This window comes from Cupressus sempervirens, chromosome 5 (assembly GCF_028749045.1).
Source record: "Cupressus sempervirens isolate cs-2001-9-10 chromosome 5, ASM2874904v1, whole genome shotgun sequence".
Lineage (NCBI taxonomy): Eukaryota > Viridiplantae > Streptophyta > Pinopsida > Cupressales > Cupressaceae > Cupressus > Cupressus sempervirens.
The window spans coordinates 1,022,954,310-1,022,966,715 of record NC_143122.1 but is presented as its reverse complement, the minus strand read 5'-3'; positions in this window follow the sequence as shown (position 1 = coordinate 1,022,966,715).

Genomic DNA, 12,406 nt, shown 5'->3' with positions numbered 1-12,406 from the left:
GAAGGTCACCAAGTCAGCTATTCAAAACTTGAGTTTTTACTATTTGGCCGACTCAGTAATGTTTTGTTTACTTTTGTTTTAGCCGACCTTGTAATTGTGATATTGGAATGGTATATATGTAATGTATTATATCATTTGCAATGTATGGATGGATGTATCAAGGGATGGACATGTAATGTTTGAGAAGAGTGAATCTGAATCAGTAGCAGAGTAGAGTATATAACAAGGTCATTAAGGAGTAGTAAAGATATATCAGTCACAAGAGGTGGTATGCACTTCAAGGATCTAATCAGCAATAAAGTTGTAAGTTAGATCTACTATTTCATCTTAATAGGTGAATCAGTTTTCCAAATCCTTTAATAGGGTAGACTTAACAGTCTTTGTATAAATCTTCTAACAGAGTGCATACTTCATTATATGTTTGTAAAACCTATAACAAGGTGGATCTAGTAGTCCAAATTGCTCTTAATAGGGTAGATCATTAGAAGTGGTCAATTTAAGCCCTTACAGACCAACTTTATACTGCAGTAGTGAAGTGTTGTGGGTATCATCCCCACCCTAGTTTTACTTTCTATTTGGAAGGTTTCTAGTTCACCAAAATACTGTGTTCATGTGTTATGAATGTTTATCTTTCTCATGCATATAGTAGATTAGATGAATGAAAGGTGAATCATTTATATTGTTAAGTGTTGAATTGATTTAAAGTTTTTGAGGTTACTAATTCATCCATCCCCTCTTAGTAACCTAGCTAGTCTTGATTATATCCAACAGCTACAACCCTCCCTTTGTCTTTGACCATTGTATTCAGAAGGAGGATAGGGCCTTTAGTGTTGGTGTAATTTTCCATCAAAGCATTAAAACATTTGTGAAAAACCACTTTGGCATTAGACTCCTTATCCCTGAAGATTTGATTGTTCCGCTCTTTCTAGACCCCCCGGTACACATGAGGTAAGGGCCAAATCCATAAAGTCTTGGATTCCTTATCAGCCATCCCAAATTGCCATTGAACAAAGAGCTCCAGAATGTTGGATGGAAAACACCAGGACAAGTTGAAAAAAGATAGGAAAAGGGACCAAATAGAATTAATAAAAGGACAGTGAATAAACATCTGGTCAACACTCTTACTATTATTTTTGCATAAGATACATCTATTGGGAATCATGTTACCTCTTTTGGTGAGGTTAACCACTATGAGAATAGGATTTTGGAGCAAGATTCGAAATAAAAATGTTAATCTTTGGGATAAGGCCTAGATACTAGGCTTTGGCCCACACTGGGGCCTAGCCCTGAAATTGCAATGTCTCATAGCTAGAAGTCATAGTATAAATACCATGCATATTCTCCCCCTAGAAAATAGAATCTTTATTGTGGGAGAGAGGAATATGTCTAACCATATCCATCAGTGGCTTTAGCTCCTCAGGCACCTCAGCCAGGTCAATCCACCCATTGTGAATTCTGTAGTCACTCACCCCGCTCCCAAATCTTTCAATGCAAACATTGGCCCATTTGTTGAAAGCCTCAATTTCCCAGAGAGGGCCTGAACTAAGCCAGTCATCAATCCAAAAGTTAATATCTTCCCCATTTCCCACATGCCATTTGGCTTTCTCAAAGGCAAGATCCTTAATTCTCATAAGACCATTCCAGATGGAAGATCCATTGGGGTCAAGATCCCTATTAATGAACTATTTAAAATTGAGATCATTGGCATATTTGGACACAAAATATCTCTCCATTCACCTTTGTTGTTGAAAATTCTCCAAATCTATTTTTCTTGAAGAGCTAAGTTGAATTGTTTCAACTTACAAATCCCTAACCCCCCTTGCTTCTTAGATTTGCAAATGGAATCCCAAGCCACCAAAGGGTATTTCTTGCTCTCCTTAGTTCATAACCACATAAAGTTCCTTTGGCTAGCTTCAAGGTGGTCAGCCACCTTGGAAGGGATAGAAAAAAAGGCTAAGAGCATAAGTAGGTAAATTCTGTAAAGTAGATTTAATCAGAGTCACCTTACCCGCCTGGCTTAAAATAATACCTTTCCAACCAACAAGCTTCATGTTAAATCTATCCACTAGATTATCCCAAAAGGTTTATAGAGGTTTAAGCCCCAGGGAGAGTCCTAAATAAGTGGAAGGAAGAGATCCAGCCTTGCACCCCAGAATCTCTGCAATTTTCTTCTCTCTTCTAACCAAGGTATTGAAGAAGAACACTGAACTCGTGTCCCAGTTAATTAGTTGTCCAAAGCCTAGAGTAAGTGCTCAATTTTTTTTAATAGATCTACCTTCCCTCACTAAGGACTCACCCCCCATAATTGTATCATCAACAAACTACTAGTGTGTAAACACTGAAGGACTAGAGGACGGTTTCAAACCGACCAAAGCTCCTCTGCCCCTACTGGAGTTGATGAGTCTACCAAGGCCTTCAGCCAGAATGATAAAGAGGAGAGGGGATAAAGGATCTCCCTAGCAAAGACCCCTAGAGGGTTTTAAAAAAATCAAAGGGGACCCCATTCACAAGGACCACAAAGGTGGGAGTAGAAACTAGTTGGAATAAAAACTTCCTCACTTTAGCATTAAAACCAAAAGCATCAAGAATTCTATCCAAAAACCCCCAATCCACCCTATCATAAGCCTTGGAAAGGTCCAGCTTTATAATAAATCCTTCATGCTTCCCCACCTCTAAAGAATGGATAACTTCATGGAATTCCATGATGGAATCCAAAATTTACCTGCTAGGAACAAAGCTTGACTATTGGGGTGAGATGACCTCTGGAAGAAGATTGATAAGTCTGTTAGGAAAAACTTTCGCAAAAATCTCATAAAAAGAGTTACAGAGACTAATAGGCCTAAAAGAACGAAAGGAATCTACCTCGATAAGTTTTGGAATCAGAACCAAAAAAGTAGCATTAACTTCTTTTAGAAGGTCTTTAGCACCGAAGAATTCCTGGACAACTTTAACAATATCAGCATGAATAATATCCTAGTACAACTGAAAGAAGAAAGTGGGGAAACTATCAAGGCCAAGGGCCTTCTCAAATGAAAGATTAAAAATTGTGTCTCTAATTTCATCATACTTAGGTATAGCTGATAAGGCCCAGTTATGAGCATTACCAATGATCTTGGGGATGGAGTTAACAACCTCATTCTAGTCCTCACCATCCAAGTTGAGATCTTTCGTAAGGATTAAAGAGAAATGCCAGATAGCCTCCTCAAAAATTTCATTATCTTATTTTAAGGTATCATTACCCTTTTTGATCTCACTAATTATGTTTGTAGCCCGGTGTTTCATAGTGGACAAGTGGAAAAATTTGGAATTTTTGTTCCCTTCCTTGAGCCATACCAACCTTGACCTCTAACTCTAGAACATTTCCTCTTTCCCAACAATGTTGTGTAGTTCAGTAAGGATTTCCTTCTCAGAGTTAAGAAATTTATCATCATAACCCCAAGTTTGGATATTGTTCTGCACCTCAGCCAAGTTCCTCAAGATCCTTTCCTTATCATGAAAAATATTACCAAAATCTGATTTGTTCCATTTGTGAATCTCAGATTTAGTGAACCTAAGTTTCTTAGCAACCCTATACATGGTAGTACCATCCACCTCAATATCCCACCACTCTTTGATTTTGTTATGCAACCTAGGGTGAGTCGACCACATTTTTCAAATCTAAAGGGGAAGGCCTTCTTTCTATTGATTTTGTCTAGAGTAAGAAAAATAGGAGAATGTTATGAACCAAGCCTCATAAGAGCAAAAAGCTTATAGTGGAAGTTTCCCAACCAATCCAAAGATATAAGAGCTCTCTCTAACCTTACCTAAATGTAATCCTAGCCGATTCTCCTATTGGACCAGGTAAACTTGCAACCCCCAAGGTCCACATCTAGAAGAGCCAGATCCCTAATCAAATCAACCAAATGTTGTCTACTTTCAACACCAGGCAGAAGCCCCCCTAACTTATCAGTAGCTAAGAGAGAAGTTTTAAAATCCCCCATAATAATGCCTTTGGTATCACCTAAATTACTAACTACATCCATAATTTTGATCCAAAAAATCCTTCTGCTATTCTTGGTATTAGGAGCATAGAGATTCAACAAAAACCATCTCATCTGATTTTTAGGATTAAAAAAGTTCATAAGAAAAATATTACCTTCATTAAATAAGATACTAGCCTCCAAAGAGTCCTTTTATATGGTAAGTAGCCCCCCTGAAGTCCCCTCCGAGTCCATAGCCACATTATTCATGTTTTTTTCCAAAGGAGATCTTCCTAGTCTTTTCCTTCTTCATTTTGGTTTCCTAGACTAAAAAAACATTAGGTCTATGGTACCTTACCATATTTCTAACTATTTCCTATTTGTGAGTTCCATTGAGCCCACGAATGTTCTAGGAAATGATCTTCATGCTTTGATTGAAGTGCATGATTCCTAGATGATTCTTTGCATCCCATCCATATGATTCCTTCTTGTTTCTTCCTTTCTGATTTGGTTCTTTCTTTTTCTTCCTGGGGTGTTGGATTTATTTCCAAGATCATCTTTCACCCTGCTCCTAGTGGTAGCTGGAGAGACTGGGGAAGGATCCTTGCTATTCTTCTTTTTCTTCCTAACAGATATCCAAGGGGCCTCATTTACCTCCTTACATATGTCAAAGAGAGCCTCTAACTGGGAGAGGTGCCCAAGGGTTGTAGCCAACAACCTTTCAAGGATTATGTTCATAGTTGCAGGGGAAGCTCCTTTATTAGGGCTAGTGTTTGATTCCTAAGAGAAAGGTTGATCATGTAGCTCTCCAATAGGCCCTACTTGAGAATCTGGCACAACAAAGCACTTCCCACCCAACTCAGGAGAGGGGATCCCCCCCTTCTCAACCATAGGGTTAATTGGTTTAGGAATAGCAGACAAGTCATTGTTGTTCGTAGAGTGATCCAATGCCTCAAGTTCTTTGAAATATGTCAAACTATTTCTATCCTTTGGTAAATCCCTCTTATATTTACCTTCATCTCCCCCTAGGTTCTTCCTTCTAAGGCTTTTTCCTTCCACACTTTTCTAGGTGCACCTACTTTGTTCTTACCTGGTTTGTTATGGGCTTTACCAGCCTTAACCTTCTCTTTGAAGATTGGGCAAGTCTTTTCTTTATGTCCTGCCTTTATGCAATGGTAGTAGGCAAAAGGAACATTTTCATAGTCAATATGTTGAACCCTTCTTCCCAGCTGAGATTGAAATTCAATCACTTGGGGCATATCCTGCCCCTCAGCCACCCTGACACATATTCAGGCATATGTAAGTCTTTTTTTGGTTGTAGTAATAGGATCAATTGAAAGAAGTTCTCTAAAGGATCTGGCTATGCCATCAAAAACATCCTCATGCCAATATTCTAAGGGCAGCTCTAACAACCTTATCCAAACTAGGGCCTAGGTGAGGAAGTCATTGTTCAGGTCTAGGTTGGAAGTCCACTTTTGAAGGATGAGAGTAGACTTACCCATCGACTAGTTTCCCATGCATAGAATTATGAAGTAGTCCTCTAAGCAAGAGAACTCAAAAGATAGAAAACCTTTAGCTATGGTTGTTACTTCAACCTTCCCTTTTAGCTCCCATTTTTTCCTTGAAAAAATCCTAACTAGATTGATGCTTGGTCTGGGTCCAATAAATTTACCCACTAGGGTAGTCACCATGCTCAAGATGTTGTGGTTGATAATTTCAGTGGGTACTTCTAGATCAAAGATATCTTTTTCCTTAATGGATTTATCAATGACTTTGGGGAAAATCAACTTACCTAAAGGTTTGACTCCAACGAGATTCGTCCACTGACCCTAGGCTCTTGGGGCCCCTCCTCCTGATGACCTAGAAAGAGGATGAAAAATATTCTTTTCATCTAGATGTGGCTGCAAATCACATGGGCCTCCATCTCTGTAGCATCGACATCTTTCCCATCCTTGTCCTGCTATGACCCTACAAATTGATCACCATTTCTCGACTTCTTTGTGTTCTCGCCTAGTTTTCGATTCAAAATTCAACCTTGCTCCACTCCACTCACCATTCCTATTAAATCAACATCAAGACATTAATATCATCAAGGAATTAAACTTTCTACCCTTTATAGATAGAAATTGTCAAATGACACTCTTTAATACTACTCTATGATGCAAATGCATTCAATAGGGAATAATTTTCACAACAAACAAACTTATCGTGAAGGATACAATCCTATATTCCCATAACATTAATTTAAAAAAATGTACAAATCATTTATCACATGTCATTAATTATCAAATTAATTATAAACTTCAATTTTTAAATCCCTTAAAGAAACCAAGGGATGCATAATGCCTCCTACACCTAAGGAGAGTGTTGTCCAAATTTAGATCTTTTCACAATTATAGAAAATAAAGATATTGATAAATAAAATTGATAGTATAGCATAACATTAGTGTAATTAAGGAAATTTTATTTCAAAAATGATACTACCCTTCATGGGGAGTTTTATTTCAAAGCATGGACTCTAAAAAATGATGTCTTTGAACAACTATACTTGCTTAAAACTCTTTAGAAGGAGAAACATGTTGGAAATGTAAGAGTGTAACTAAGAGGGGAGGGGTGAAACAATTACAAAAAAAAATTCTCTATCCCTAGATGTCAATTTGAAATTTCCACTGATCATGCAATACTGTTCAACTCAGTTACCAAAGCAATATTATGATTATTAAACTATTATAACCTTTGATAACTTAGTTGTAGAAACATAAAGCATAAGAAAATAACATGACCACATATGAAACCAAGATTTAACATGGAAAACCAATTTTTGAAAACCACCATGTAACTAGTTACAATATTTTTCACTCTTCTGAAAAGAGCCCTATTAGGAGCCAACCTTGTTAAAGGTTACAAAACATGTTGTTAAGAATGACCTTGTTAGAGGATTTAGATCACCCTATTAGGAGTACAACTTGGTTAGAGGTCTTCAAACACTTCAATCTTGAAATGTCACCTTGTTAGAGGATTTACAATATGACTATTCAGTCAACTCTATTAAGAGATTTGTTTACTGTTACAATGGTTAAAAGGTAACAATAATTTGACATGATTATGAAGCAACTATCTTTGTAGATTTAGATCTTTATTCTGGCTTGACTTCTGGATTCTTCCTGATCAAATGTTCTTTGCAGTTTATCTTCCACACTTTCCTACTTTTTGTTTCCCTTCACTCACATATCCATCTTATTTCATATTCCACTTTACTTACCTTTTATCCTCACAAATTGACCTTTCTTATATATCGTAAGCTAGGACAAGTCTGATGGATTACCCTTCTAAAACATCAATAAACATCCAAATAGTCAACCTCAATCAATTAAATATTTGACAAATGCATTCTTTTGTCACTCAATCAATACTAGGATTGATCGTTCGATCAAAACTATGAGTTCTTTGATACCCAAGCACTTGGTTAATACTATAACTAGGATTCCCTTCTTTAACCAACCACTGTTAATACTAGAAAGTCTTCTTTACCTGACTGCTTGGTCAACACTAAGATATACAAGGTTAATACTGCAAACTCTTAATTTCTTAGTTAATACTAACATTTGTGTAACATTAATGACAACATATAATTTGAAGATTTTTTTCAAAAAACTCCCTCTTTGGCATTGATGGAAATACAACATCTCAACATAAACTGATAAAAGTATGAGCAATTAGATAATATCCTTAATTTCATTGTGATTCTCATCCATACCAACTCCTTTTGATATTCTGCTTGGATTTTTCTATGTTGCTTCCCTGTCAATACTCTTATTTTGAACTATTGTCATTTTCTCCCTCTTTGTTGTATATTCCATCATTTGAATATCTTTCTTCTAATGGGATACCAAACACTCCCTCTTTCTCTTTGACATTTAACTCTCCCTCACTCTTTCATGTTAACACTAAACTCTTCTCTCTTTGACATCAAATGCCAAAGGATACAAAATTTGAAGTTACTATGTACCTTTGTACTAATTCATATGCAATATATTCTGCATTTCACACCTAAAGTGTGATAATCTACATCAACTTGATAGATTTTCAATGAAGCTTGGTTGAAGCCTCACTATCTTTTTCTTTAATGAACATCAAATAGGGGAATAACCCCTAGTTTACCTCTTAGATACATAAATGCATTCTTAGGTAAAGCCTTAGTAAATATATCTGCTATCTTCTCCTTGGTGTTCACATATTCCAATCTCACATCTTTGTCTTGAACCAATTCTCTTAAAAAATGATATTGGATTGTAATGTGTTTTGTCTTTGTGTGCATCACAAGATTTTTGGATATATTGATTACACTTGTGTTATCACAATAAATAACCACTAATTCCTTGATTTCCTCCTTCATTCCTAACATTAATTGCTTGATCCATATTATGTTTGAACAATTGACTGCTACAACAACATACTTTGCCTTTGTTGTGGATTGAGAAATATAATTTTGCTTTTTGCTTGTCCAAGACACTAACCTCTTTCTAAGACAGAATGCTCCTCCACTAGTACTTTTTTTGTCATCAATGCTTCCTACCCAATCTACATCAGTAAAGGCTCTCAATTCAAGATTTTCTCCTTTCTTATACCATAAACCATATTCTTTAGTTCCTTTTAGATACCTCAAAATTGTTTTTACTATCATCATGTGATTTTCTTTAGGATTAGCATAAAATATTTCAACTATGCCAACTACTAATGCAATATCAAGTATAGTGTGTAGCACATACTAAATTTTCTCAATCATTGATCTATAAGTAGTCTAGTTTACCTCCTTTAAATTATCCTTCTTTGAAAGTTTATGTCCAGTACACATAGGTTTTCCAACTAGCTTGGAATCTTCCATTCCAAATACTTTCAATGTTTCCCTGATGTATTTTGATTGAGTGATGAATATGCCATCCTTCATCTAATGAACTTGTAGACCCACAAAGAATTTAATCTCTCCAAACATAGACATTTCAAATTCTTTCCTCATTTCTTCAACAATCATTTACATAAGATCTCATGTCCTCCAAATATGATATCATCTACAAATATTTTTACAATTAATATCTTGTCCTGTGGTCCTTCCTTTATATACAAATTACTATTATCATTTGTCTTTTCAAAACCAATTCTTACCAAAAATACATGTAGTCTTTCATACCATTCTTTAGGAGCTTGCTTCAATCCATATTAATCTTTATGAAGTTTACATACCATGTATTTTTCTTGGATCAATGAAACCTTCAGGTTATTCTATGTAGACTTCTTCTTCTAGGACTCCATTCAAGGAAGTTGATTTAACATCTATCTGATATACTTTGAATCATTTTTGTGTTGCATATGCTAGAATTATTTTGACTCCTTCAAGTCTTGCAACAAGGTCAAATTTTCCCCCATATTCAATACCTTCTTCTTGAGCATAACCTTTGCATACTAGCCCTTCCTTGTTCCTTGTTACTTCTCCTTTTTCATTCAACTTATTTCTGAATATCCATTTTGTACCAATCACATTCATATCCTTAGGCCTTGGTACAAGAGACTAGGTCTTTTTCTTTTCTATTTTCTCAATTTCTTCATTCATTACCTCTATTCATCCTTCATTTTCTAATGCATCTTTTACAGATCTAAGCTCAAATTCACTATGAAAATATGTACATTTTAATGTGTTCCTCGTCACTATACCTTCTGTCTCTCCTCCAATTATTTGTTCAGGTGAATGATGTCTTCTGGCATAATTTTCAAGTCTTCGATCTTTCTTTCCTAACTCTGAACTTGGTTCACTTGTTTCTCCATGATATTCTATCTTTTTCTTAGGCTCCTCTGGTTGTAACTCAGGTTCCTCTAACAATAACTCGGGTTGCACTACCTGTGACTCGGGTTGCATTGCTTGTGACTACAACTCAGGTTAAACTATTTGTAACTCAGGTGGCTTTGTCTGTGACTCAGGTTGTACTGCCAACTTTTGTTTGACTACAACTAATTATGGTAAAGTCTCAAGTTCCTTCTCATAGTAAACAAACTTTTCGTAGTCTCTAGGATTTTTGCTGCTCTATTCTTCACTTCTTTCTACAAACTCATCAATCTTCACATGTGCACTTTCTATGACTTTGTGAGTAGCAAGATTTAAACATTTGTATGCCTTGGTTTTATTGGAGTAACCTAGGAATATACCTTCATCACTTTTTGCATCTAGCTTTCCTTTCCTTATATCTTTCAAGATATAGCATTTTCTTCCAAATACTCTGAGATAACAAACATTAGGCTTATACCCATACCATAATTCATAAGGTATTTTATTTTTACTTTTCTTCAATTGAACTCAGTTAAGTGTATGAATTATTGTGTTGGCTTCTTCTCTCCAATATTTTGGTGCAACATTATTCTTAGTCATTAGTGTCCTTGCACACTCCATGATGGATATGTTCCTTCTTTCTGCTATACCATTTTTCTCTAGAGGTCTAGGTGTTGATACCTATCTTTTGATTTCTCTTTCATTGAAAAACTCATTGAATTCATTTGAGATGAATTCACCTCCTCTATCTAATCTCAAGAATTTTAGATTCTTCCTTGTTTCTTTCTCAACTCTAGCCAAATACCATTTGAACTTTTGAAAAGTATCAGATTTATCTTTCAAAAACATTGCAATCATCATCCTAGAATAATCATTAACAAATAGAATGAAATATATGTATCCATTGTAGCTTTTCACACCTATTGGCCCACAAAGATATATATGAACTAGTTCCAAAATTTCTTCAAAATTGTAGGACTTACTTCTGAAACTTATTTTACTCATTTTTCCAATTTGACATTGTTTGCACATGCCCATCTTAGGCTTCTTTAGATAAGGTATGCCTCTAACTCTTTTGTTCTTTCTTATGGTAACTAGGTTATCAAAGTTAACATGACGCATCCTTTTATGTCATAGCCAACTCTCCTCTATTTGAGCTAGAAAACATGTACTTTTAGTGAGATCCAGGTACAATGAATTACCTTTTGTCTAATTGCCAGTTCCAACTAGGTTACGTTTTCTATCCAATAGTTTAGCTTTTCCATTCATGAATTCTACCTTGTATCCTATATTGTTCATTTGTGCTACATTGAGTATATTATGTCTTAATCCTTCAACCCAATAGGCATTTTCACATTTTATTTCTTTAGTTAATGTTATGATTCCTTTTCCTTTAACATAATATGGTTCATTATTTCCAAATATAATGCTTCCACCATCATAGTGTTCTAAATGTTCAAACTTAGTTTTGCCACTAGTAATGTGATGAGAACAACCATTATCTATGATCCATGTATCATTTTTGCTAACATGAGAGATAAGTGCCATCTTTTTATTTTCCTCATTATCAGATTCATCCTTAACAACAAAGTAAACTACTTCTTCTTCATTATCATCACTATCGTTAGAAATGTAACAAGATTTTTACCTTTGTCTTTGTAGTCCTTATAGCTTTTCAAATCTTTCTTTCCTTTGAACCTAATATTCATTTTCTCATCTTTGTCTTCTTTGTTTGGACATCTTGTAGCAATATGACCAACCTCTTGACATGAAAAATAGATCAATGGGATTTTTTCTCAAAATTTTATTTTCCCTTTTGATACTCTTTTTGCAAGTAGGGCTTTAATGACGTCAAGGTCTTCATCTGAATCATCTTCTTCATCACTATCAACCTATTTTATTTTTGAGTTTCATCCTTTTCTACCAAGGGTTAGTTTGGCTTTGAATGCATATTCAAGATTTCTAGAAGTAGGACCATAGTTATCAAAGTCATCCAACTTAAAAGCAGTTAATCTTCCCACAACTACATCCAAGGTTATAGCATTTTTAGGAATGCATCTCATCTCTTGAATTTTTGAAATTCTAATTGCATAAATAGGAAGAACATTTCTTAGTACCTTTCTGACCACTGGCTTGACAATTATATCTCCTCCTGTAGCTCTAATTGCACTCACACTTTCTTTGATTCTTTCACTATATTGGACAATGTTCTCACCTTTCTTCATTTTCATTAGATTCAACTTGTCTATCAAGTTTTTTTTCCTTGGCTCTTTGCACATTTTTATCACCTCCATAGACTTTCTACAATTTTCCCACATATCAAACGCAGAAGGGAAATCTTTAACCTCATCATATTAAAAATACTTTAGAGAAGAAGCTATATCAATAATCATTATATTGTGGTCCTTTGTCTCTTTCATCTGTTCCGTAGTCATAGGTTTAGGTGGTGGCACATATCTATTTTCCAAGTAGAACACACCAATATCATTGATGCTTGATAGATGCAACTTCATCAATTCTTGCCATGCTGAAAAGTTATCTCTATTAAACTTAGGAAGCTCCCTTTTGTAAGACATCTTGATCCTTAGCTTAGCTCCTTGAAACCTTTTCAGCAAGCACCAAATTCTTT